Genomic DNA, 10,420 nt, shown 5'->3' with positions numbered 1-10,420 from the left:
GTCCCACACTCTACTCTTTCCAATAATCAATCATTTTATCTTAGGACAAACTCATCTTCTGTTTCCTTAACAATAAAAACACATTCCATATATCCCACATACTAAGTTATCAGGCAAACTTCTTACAACATATAATTGTCATTAATATTAAACAAGCTTGTTAAAATAATGAACTTTTCTTTGCTTTTAATACTTAGTAGCATGTAATACCAGAAACAGTTTTTTTTTGGATGCAAGTTGGCAGGGAAGGCTGGTATTATCAATTCAGTTTTTGTTTAATAATGATTTTCTGCAATTAGCCATTTAAATACCTTAATTTAAACAATGCTTTGTTAAAACTTTTATAACTATTTATACTTTTAAGACAAATTTTACCTTCACAGAACACATTCTCTTACTTAAAGTTACTACAATACCTTCTAAGTACGTGGGCAGAATGCAAACGTATTTTGGCTTTGACACCCTATGGAGGGAACTTTACTGCATTTATTCTGATTCTGCCTTTCACCACCTTCACTTCCCCCCTTCCAGGCAGTCGGGTGCACAACAATTAAACAGGAATGTGGCTTATGAATAGAAGGTGTGGACTCACTGGAAAGGGGCAAGCCCCTCTCCCCTTTCCAGCTTTCAGCCAAAATGGGCAGACAGAACCTACTCAAATTCGCAACTCTCCCGGGGGCCGAGTCACTCTGACTGGGGCAGCCCCAACAAACTTGGGTGTGTGGCGCAGACACAGATGGCCTTCAAGCCCCAGCAAAGGGGCAGACCAGAAACAAGACAGCAGAGCATGCACAAACATCTAGACTCCACAAACATCCAGACTCCTCAGTTTTGCCCCATAATCATTTCACCCCCTTGCCAATTAAAAGGGAGAGTTCTACCTCTACTGCATTCTACTTTACATAATGACACAACTCCAACAGTAGCATTGAGCTGACATAGAAGCACAAAGGTCACTAATCTGACCCACAAGTTCTATATATATATTTTCAGCATGGCTGCCCCCACAGCCATCACAAACCTTAGAACACTTAATATTTGGTATAAAGTGAATTCATTCACAATTTAGCACTATATCAAAAGATTTCAGCTAGACTTTTTCCCACTGTTTAACTTTACACCCAGACTAAGCTCCACTAGAAAAGCCAATCCATTGTCCTGTAACCAAGTTTTTTTTTTATCTAGACCAATTTCCAGGACATTAGGACTCGAACCTATAAATAGCCCTTCCTATGAAAATCAAGACTCCACTCCTTTAGTGGATGTGAGACCAGTACCAGCTTTTAACATGCAGTTAGACAAACCTAAAACACAAGGGCTTTTCCCCAGTTTTTCTCCTTTTCCCAGGCCTAGAGAGAATGGCTTCCCCCCAATTTTCTGGGGCTACTAGGGTTCTCTCTGGAGGTGATCAGCCTCCCCTTCCTGGCAATAAAGCTAGGGCTTTCCAGACTGTGCTCACCCAGGGAGTCTTACCTTCTTCCATGTTCAGAGTTCTTTTTCATTCCCAGAATCTCTCTTCAGACCTTCTATTGCCCTCAATTTTTGTCAGGAAGATTCTGGTGGAGCCCCCATCTTTTCTGGATTAAATTTAATCCAGGGGCACCCAGATTTGGGGTTCACCTGAGTCCTCCTGGCTTCCTTGGGGATTTGGAAGGGGCAGCAAAATGCTACTGTCTCTGGCCTTCATTTGCTGTCCCACCAGACTCGCCAAAAATGTTGCAGAATTTGAGAGAGGTTCAATTATTTGTGTATAGAGAGGCCAGGACTCAGGAATGATTCTGAGAAGGAAAAATGGTTTATTGACGGCCGGCTGGACTCGGGAGCTTTTTGTTTGTCTTTTATACAGAGATGAAAGGCCAAATGGTCCCTTTTTTTCAGTTCTCAATAGGCTTGAATTAGCATATATATCTTCCACATCTTTAGCATGGACTCCAGACATTCTAGATAAGCTTTCAACATATTTGGTTTGCATTACCCCTAAATACTTAAAGTTTATAGACCTTGCATTGTTTAACTGTTTCCTGGGATTGGAGTCATTGCCATTGTCACTAAGGGCAGGACTGCAGCCTCTTACCGTTCTACACCCACAAGTCAAACAGCTTAGGTTATCTCTGAAGAGACAAAGAGCCTCCCACCCATAGCCCACATCATCATGACAGTGTGGGTTCCAGATGCCACACTTGGTAGCATCTGCACATCCTTCTTTAACCAGCAGCAGCTTCACAAGACTGGAGCCCAGCTTGTTATTTCTAATGCACATGAAATAGCTGATAAAGAATTTATGAGGAAACTATGACTGCAATAAGTTAAGCACACATTTAAGTTTCTAAATTCCTGCTGTATGCATTTATTCTTAAAATTGAAAGCTTAAATCTAAGAATGGACTGGTTTTCTTAAATACCAACTAAGACCTCATCCTAAGATAAGATAAGCTATCTGGAACAATTTTTCTTTCAATCAGTGGGGGATTGACAAGGAGTATAACAATAAATAGTCATCAAACTAATCTCCAACTTTTCTGTAATACCACATAGTTCTTGAAGCAGCACTCCTTAAATGGAGAAAATAGCTTGTAAACATTAAAAGAAAAATAACCCAATCTTTGATTTTGTGATATAAATGAAGTTATGTACTCCTTGCATCTTCTGTACAATTATAGAAATGTTTCAGCCATACTTGTGGAGAGGGCAGCTAGTAAGTGGAATATGCCATGCAGTTGCCATGCATGTCTCTTCCCCCAAACAAAAATTTAATGACCAAATAAAATAAAGACAAGTGACACATCCAGTGTGTATGAGGCATTATCATTTCCCTGAGGTTTCATTAAGAAAATATGGCATTTTTAGAAGACAAAAAGATCAAGGTTGAAGAATAAAGGACAGCTTTTGGTAAAATGAAGGAAATATATGAAAAGGAGAATGCAAAAGAACTTTAGAAATAAATAGAGCAAAGAAAATAATCCTAACGCCCTGAAAAACGACAAGAAAAATGTCTCATTTCTCAGTAAAACATTGTTTTACATTACTTTCTCTGGATAATTAGAAAATTTAATGTTGTTTTCCTTATTGTACAGTAAAGAAATGTGCACAAATATAATTGAACACTGAACACATTTCAGCAAGTGCTAATGTGCCCAGTGCTGCCCTAAATTCATAGTACCTTAAAAATATTTAGACTTGGGCTGAGATTTGTGGCAGAGATTACATACATTGCTATCATTATGGGGCAAAATAAATATTTTCTTTTTAAAAATGGTGCTTGAAAACAACCTTGTCTAATGTCTACATGATGCCTGTGGAATCAGCTCCTGACCCCCATGTTAGCACAAATCTGAAAAAAGAACTTTCAGAGGGAAGTTCTTGATGAAGTTACATTGTGAGAAATGATGACATATGCAGTCTATTTTAGGTATCATATTGATAATGTATCATCTTATGTTGTGAACCTACATATATCATGAATACCATGAGGGTCATATGAACAACTGAATGTACTCAATTTGGGAAAATTGTCAGTGTCACATAATTTAAACCCACAAGGTTGGTTAGCCAATGAGGGAAGTGGGCTGTTTTATCATGGCCATGAGCTGGGAAGACACTGGTGTGCTGAGCCTGTACCGAGTCTGGCCATGGTATATTATACAGAACAGATACAAGGCTGACTGAGCAAGAAAGAGAATTGTCATTTCAGCACAGAAACAAAACCCAAACAAAAAATACCATGCTAGAAAGGAAGAGAAAACTTTTGCTACATAGTAATATTATTAAAAGAGCCACAAGATTCCTTTTTAGAATCTTTTAGGATGGAGGAGGGTGTTTCACATTGATGCTGACCAGACAAGGACCTGGTGACATATAAGTAGCACAGCCTTGGGCTGGGGAGGATGGCAGGGTGGAGGGCCACTGTCATCCTGAAGAGCTGTGTGGGAGCCCAGGGCTTCTCCAGGCTCTGGGCATTCATACAGACCATGTGCCAGCTTCAAGGGGACAGACACATCCTCTTACCAGTCTAACCACACAGTAGTAAAACTGAGAAGCATTTTATTATCTGTAAGCAACTGCTTCATTTCTGGCTACCTACAGGAGAATAGACAAGATGTGTGTGTACATTTTGAAATACTGCTTCTTTTGTTTAAAAAGATAAGACCATCTAAGAGCTTAAGTAAAAAAGAAGAGCTCTAATCTTCCCTTTTAGTTAGTAGAGACAACAAGCATGTCTCTCAAGGCATCAAAGCAGAATGCTCTGATCCATATGGGCTGTCAGGAGGTTGGGGGGGCCTCCACACTTAGCTTCCCAGCCCCAGTGGCCTCCCACTATCAAGAGGACAGATGGGAAGAGGGGGGAGCATGGCTATTAGCAACCTTTGTTCCTTTTGTTTGGGGCTTGTGTTGCCCTGTGTGACTGGAAGGGGGATGGAGCAAGAAGCTGAGCCTTTTTCTGGTCAGAACCTCTGACTCAGGTTCTGATGCTTTTGCCTCAAGGGATCTCCTACTCCCAACCTAATGTGTTGGAATACAATAGTGGTGTGAAATTGACACGAAGGCTTTCATGTGCCCCATGAACAGAACTGGGGAGCCTCAAAAGATCCCACGGTAGGCACAAAAAACCCTGCATGGCAAATGTGCAATACCAACAATTATCTAGCTACTGATATGCTATGAGCACCTCACAGATTCCTGTTTCAGAACCAGAGACCCTGGTTAGAACAAAACAATCATTACTGAAGTTGCTAAAGTCTGTTGGTGCACAAAAAGACACACAATGAAAGACATTATATTTTATCTTGGCCACTATATTATGACCAAGTGATGAGAAACAACAATATATTGTATATTGTTTAAATTATCTTTTAGGGGAGTTGTTTGTAGTACCAAACTCCTCTGTGAAAGAACACAGGAAAATGTCTACAGAAACTTGGTAGTAGTCAACCACCAGGAACCATCAGATTCAGGTGCATCTCTAAGTGAAAACAGGTGTCACCTCCAAGATGGCAACCATCAGGAAGCAGACTTGGTCCAGTGGATAGGGTGTCCATCTACCACATGGGAGGGCTGTGGTTCAAACCCTGGGCCTCCTTGACCCATGTGGAGCTGGCCCATGTGCAGCACTGATGTGCACAAGGAGTGCTGCCCCACGCAGGGGTGCCCCCCACATAGGGGAGCCCCATGCACAAGGAGAGCACCTCATAAGGAGAGCCGACCAGTGTGAAAGTTCAGCCTGCCCAGTAATGGTGCCACATGCATGGAGAGCTGACACAACAAGACGGTGCAACAAAAAAGAGACACAGATTCCCATGCCACTGACAACAACAGATGCAGATAAAGAACACACAGCAAATGGACACAGAGAACAAACAACTGGGGCAGGGGAGAGGGAAGGGGAGAGAAATAAATAAAATAAATCTTAAAAAAAAAGATGGCAGCCATCAAAGGGACCCTGTGCAAGAGGTGTAGGAGGAGAAAACTTCATCCTCAAATTTGATTTTTAGACCTTCATCTAAAAGGAGAGTACTTAGTGAGACAGAAAATTCAGAAGACTTAGCTGGTGGACAACAGAGAAAGCACCACAAATCTGCTAGCATTTACCTTTCCTCTGATGAAAGTCTTGCTCTATAATAATGAAGATATGGTGTAAAAGATTCTGTAGGAGTGAATCAATGGAGACTATCAAATCTGGATCTTGATACTGGTTTAAGTGAACATTCTGGTGATTGGTTGAATCAGGATTCAGTTTCAGATCAATTCAGTGTATAATTTGAAGTTGAATCTCTTGATTCAGAAGATTAGTGAAGAAGGACAAGAACTCTCATATGAAGATGATCAGGTTTATCAAGTTACTGTTTATCAAGCAGGGGAGAGTGATACAGACTCATCTGAAGAAGATCCTAAAATTTCCTTAGCTCTCTGTGGGAAATGTACTTTATGCAATGAATTGTATCCTCCCCTTGTGGAAATGCATTACAACAGATGTGAGAATTGGCTTCCTGAAGATAAAGGAAATGATAAAGGGAAAATACCTGGGAAAGCCATACTAGAAAACTCAACACATGTAGAAGAGGGCTTTAATGTTCCTGATTTCAGAAAAATGACATAGAGGAAAATAATAAAATCACACAAGCCTCCCAATCCCAAGAAAATGAGGGCTATTCTCAGCCATCAACTTCTAGTAGCAACATTTATACCAGTCAAGAAGATGTCAGCCATCTGCCCATTGGGATTTAAGCCCCCTCTCAAGTAGAAGCAGTGGGATCACCATCCTGAAATTCTCAAGACTGGGGAGTGAACAATGGCCTAAAGTAGACTTAGTATTATTCTATAATAGACTTAATATTATTCTAGCAATGGAAGAACCTTTATCAATGATGTAAAGATAGTGGCCACCAGAGGTTCTGAGGTGAGGGAGAGGGAAGAATAGATATAATATGGGGACATTTGGGGCATTGGAATTTCCTGCATGACATTGCAATGACAGGTATAGCCCATTACATTTGGTCATAACCTATAAAATTGGGTAAGGCAGAGTGTAAGCTATAATAGAAACTATAGTACATTGTTAATAACAATGCTTCAATATGTGTTTATCAATTGTAGCAAATTTACCACACTAATGAAAGATGTTAATGTGAAAAGTGTGGGAGGGTTAGGGTGAGGGGTTGGGGAATATGGGAATCCCCTATATTTTTTATTAAACGCTTATATAATCTAAAGCTTCTTTAAAAATTAAAAAAAAATTAAAGCTGTCAGAGAGTTTGAAAGGAATGAAACACAAGATAAAGAAAAATGCATGGAATCTAGTTTCCATCTTTGTGCCATTGAACCTTGTGACCTAAAATTGACTGTATCATCCATGACAAAAAAAGGACATCTTATGGCTTGTTTCACATGTTCAAAAAAGCTAAAAAAACACACAAAAAAAACCAAAATAAGTCCTGCCCAATATGTAGGCAGCTAGTTCAAATGATTATGCTAACTTATTTCTCCTAGTTGACTTGTTTGTAAGAGTAGAATTATATATTTCTAACTATGTAACCCTAAAAACTCAGTTATTTTAGCAACATTAAATTTATTTTTATGTTTTTATACATATTGAAGTGTAAAAGTATCTCAGTCCATGTAGAAATCTTCTCCTTAATATAATTTACCTACTTGGGGAGGGGATGTGGTTTAGTGAATATTCATTTCATTTTAGGAAAATTTCACTTCTCTTTATAGTTCATATTTGGGTTTTAATGTAATTTGAATTGGCTGTATATCTGGTTATTTTGGCAACATTAAATTTATTTTTATGTTTTCATACATATTGAAGCTTAAAAGTATCTCAGTTCATGTAGAATTCTTCTCCTTCATATAATTTACCTACTTGGGGTAGGGATTGGGTTTAGTGAATATTCACTTCATTTTAGGAAAATTTCACTTCTGTTTATAGTTCATGTTTGGGTTTTAATGTAATTTGAATTGGCTATATAGCTGTTTTTTTAAATTCTATCCTTCATATTTTAATTCATTTCCACCTTCACTTAAATAAAAATATCTGATTTTTCAAAATATAAGTAGGGGATTCACATATATGTTACTTAGTACCTTTCTTTTAAGGAGATAAATTCTGTGAGAGAGATTTATAATTTAAATTTTAGATACTCTTAAATCTTCTCATCCTTACTCTGCTCTTTCAGAGTCTCTTAAAATATTCTTTACAGGGAAGCAGACTTGGCCCAGTGGTTAGGGCGTCTGTCTACCACATGGGAGGTCCACAGTTCAAACCCTGGACCTCCTTGACCTGTGTGGAGCTGGCCCACATGCAGTGCTGATGTGCACAAGGAGTGCCGTGCCACACAGGGGTGTCACCTGTGTAGTGAAGCCCCATGTGCAAGGAGGGTGCCCTGTAAGGAGAACTGCCCAGCATGAAAGAACGTGCAGCCTGCCCAGGGATGGCACCACACACATGGAGAGCTGATGCAGCAAGATGATGCAACAAAAAGAGACACAGATTCCCATGCCACTGTCAACAGAAGCCAACAAAAACAAGAACACACAGCAAATGGACACAGAGAACAAATGACTGGGGGTGGGGGGCAGGAAGGGGAGAGAAAAAAAATCTTTAAAAAATATTCTTTACAGATAAATAGAAATTGGTAGTTATATTCTCTGCTACTGAAGTAAAAAATGTACCACTTGTTCTCCAGGTATAGGTGGTGATGATGTTGTCCATTGAGAGTCTTTCAGAAGAGCCAATACAACTTTTTTAAAGCTCTGTAGTAAAATGTGGAGTTGTTCTGGGAGGTCCAGTGTGATAAACATTTTCAGGGTTTGGTGGGAATTGTTTGTTTCTCTCAAGTGAAAAACAGTTTAATTCACTTTGAAGTGTCTTCTTAGACAGGATTACACAGTCTCTATTATTTGCCTAGATATCAGAACTTTGCTTAGGACCAGTTTCAGAAACCAGTGAATTCAGAAAGATTAATTCATAAATTATTTAAAAGGAAGAACTGTTCATTAAAAAAAAATAGCTGGAAAGGTCAACATTTCTCTAAATTATCCAGAAAATATACATCACTTCCTTCAAGAATTACAGGGTCATGGGATTCTAATATTGCTGTCAAACTGCACAGATTAACTTATTGATTTATATATACATATGAGTCCTTCAGCAAAATAGTATGAATAAACAAACCTTTAGATAAGTGGAGTTGAGTTTTAATTTAAAGTTCCAGTGTTTTGCTTCTGGTTATGACAGGTTGAGGGCAATAAAATAAACTGAACTATGAGTTTAGAATAGAACTGAGGGACAATTTTAAACAGCAACATAGTGTGTCTGTTACTAGCAGTAGATTGTTATAGATAGACTTCATGAAAACAATAAACACATCCACATATGACTTACCCATGTATACGTATGTAAATATAAAACAAATGGCTGAAGGTATTGGTAATTAAGCCAAAGCTATTCTCAAATACAGTAAAGCTTAATTAATTTTTAATTTATGATACCTCCAACTAGAGCTAAACAGAATACATCCTTTCTAAGAAGAGTTAGTATAAATGAGATAATTTAATATACATTCAGAGTATATCTTTGCAGTGATTATGCTGCTTACAATGCAAAATTCTGAGCAAATGGAATCTCACTCTAAATGCCTATGGATTATTAATGTGGTCTTGATTACCTAAATTTTAAAGCATAGTGTAAAATATTATTGATTGATTTACAAAGAAACAACTTCTTAAGTGATTTTAAAAATTTAAAAAGCAATGCTATTAATCACTGCTACTTCTCTAAGGTTAGATCTATCTCAACTCCAGTTATTTATAGGGTTTCTAGCTTTATGAATTTAACTGATTGCTGGGTTTGCCAATATCTAGATGATAAAGATGGACCTAAAATAGTATTCCATTCAGGCAAAAGTGATCATTGGTCAAAAAAAGAGGTAAATGTTTAATAAAAAGATTTGGTATCCTGTTAAAAATTAGTCAGCCCTTGTTACAGATCAATAAGTTAAATGTATTTGGCATTGGGACACTTTATTTGAAGCTTTAACTAGCTTTTCACAACTTATAATTTGGTGACTATAAACTCTTCTTTATGCAAGAAAACTTTAATAAGACAGGGCCAAATTGGATATATACAAGACTGGTTGTATATATTGGTTGTATATAACCAATCAATCAGGTTAGATTCAGACAATAGAGATGGGACTTCCATATTCAAAGACTGAGAGCTTAAAAGTGACTCCAATAATGATACTTTTACTGATGTAACAAAGAAAATCACTAAATTAGATATTCACTCAATGACAAGTATCCCACTTGCATGTGTAATGCCTGCATTATCTCTTTCCCCAATACGATAAACTTATATAACATGATTTAGTCAATATTCAGGTTATATTTAAAATGGAAACTCAACATACTTAATTGGGAGTAATATACATGAATTGTTACATCATTTAAATAGGAATGCTTTTTTCTTTGTCAGACTAATGGACTCTTGTAAAATGGCAATGTGCTGATGCTTATATGACCTCCTTAAAGGGTAAAAAAATACAAATAGAGAGACATTCAAGGTGGTTTTCTGGATCTAATCTTAACCTAACTTTAGATTATATTGGATTGCTTATTTTCCATGTGGGAAAATATATAAAACTTTTCTCCATGTTTGGTCAGGAAGATGTGTACTAGGTTATCTTGTTCCATGTATACCAAAGATATTTACACTAGCAAGGGAATTTCCAGGAAGATGGCAGAGCAGGGAGATTCAGGACTCACTTCTCTTCCAAAAGAGCTAGTGAAGAGTCAGAAACTGTCTGTAACAACTGTTCTGGAGCTCAGGAGGCCAAAGGAGCATTATACAGCGTCCAGACAATGGTGTATGGAAAAGGCTGAGAAATTGTGCTAAAAACTGTATGTACAACATTATGATTATA

The 10,420-nt window shown here is 37.9% G+C and overlaps 1 pseudogene; it reads left to right on the top strand.

The window, feature by feature from the left end:
* Positions 1-4,619: 4,619 nt before the first annotated feature.
* Positions 4,620-6,983, top strand: LOC131273372 (E3 ubiquitin-protein ligase Mdm2 pseudogene; annotated as a pseudogene).
* Positions 6,984-10,420: the final 3,437 nt, after the last annotated feature.

This window comes from Dasypus novemcinctus, chromosome 14 (assembly GCF_030445035.2).
Source record: "Dasypus novemcinctus isolate mDasNov1 chromosome 14, mDasNov1.1.hap2, whole genome shotgun sequence".
NCBI classification, from domain to species: Eukaryota; Metazoa; Chordata; class Mammalia; order Cingulata; family Dasypodidae; genus Dasypus; species Dasypus novemcinctus.
Note: the sequence above shows the minus strand (reverse complement) of the source record. Positions and strands in the feature narration are given on the sequence as shown.